Below are 1015 nucleotides of genomic sequence, written 5' to 3'. Positions count from 1 at the left end.
AATCTTCAAGTTGTTTGTCTTTCTTTTCACCTTTTCATAGATACTATTGCCTTGCCTCCTCTTATTTGGAACCAGCGAAACCCCGTGGTTAAGACTAAAGTACTCTTACATATAGAAGACTGCTCTTCCAGCATTCCTATAATTCGTTAAAATGAATCAAGGACCTTAAAATAAAATGTCTGTCTATGTGTTGGTACCTTCAGCTTTGCAGAAATCCCGCTTATCTGATATTTCTTAGTATGTTCCAGACATAAAGCAAGAGCAGGAAAATAACAAATGCAACAAGGTGAGAGATACGACTCCTGAGGAAGCAGGATCCTTAAATTCTTAAGAGTCCAGCAAAAGTGATGCTACTGCAAAAAATGTAAGGAAATGTAGCAGTTCCAGTTCATGTATGCAGAGTGTAACCAGTGACACCTGGTGGTCCTCCGCTGTCTGCCTCTGATTAGGGCAGGCAACAATAAAGCTAGTCAGGTGAGAAGGGCAGTGCTGATGATTTCCTGCGTGAGGTATATAAAGACAAAACTAAAAGTATGCAAACACGGCCAAAACAGGGCAAGACCTGTTAGGGCTAGTAACACTTGGGCCATGTTCTTACATGCTGCCGTAGTAGTACATGTATATGTATCATGGTGCAGTATGAGCATGTAAGAACATTCCAAGTTCCAGTAAACAGAAGTTTTGCCAATACTAGTATTTGTCATGTTTTCATTTACAGAGTACAGTTGTGTTACAATTCTAACCAAACAACAATTGCTCAACAGTTGATAATGTCTTGATTTCTGAAGTTTCATGAGCTAAAATTTCTCTCTCAGATAGCCTCAGAATGTCCCATTTTGCTTCACACTCTCTTCACTCTGTGCAGTATCATGGATGTACACTAACAGTCTATTGTTATTGTGAGGGAAGACAAAACAGTGCAGCGATGTTATTTGTGACCAGTACAAGACTTGCTATCCATTTATCTCCTCTTATGCCACCTTTCCCCAAAACTTCCTGTTTTCTTTTTTTTTTT

This window comes from Stegastes partitus, unplaced genomic scaffold, assembly GCF_000690725.1.
Source record: "Stegastes partitus isolate 25-593 unplaced genomic scaffold, Stegastes_partitus-1.0.2 Scaffold2659, whole genome shotgun sequence".
Taxonomy (NCBI): domain Eukaryota; kingdom Metazoa; phylum Chordata; class Actinopteri; family Pomacentridae; genus Stegastes; species Stegastes partitus.
Note: the sequence above shows the minus strand (reverse complement) of the source record.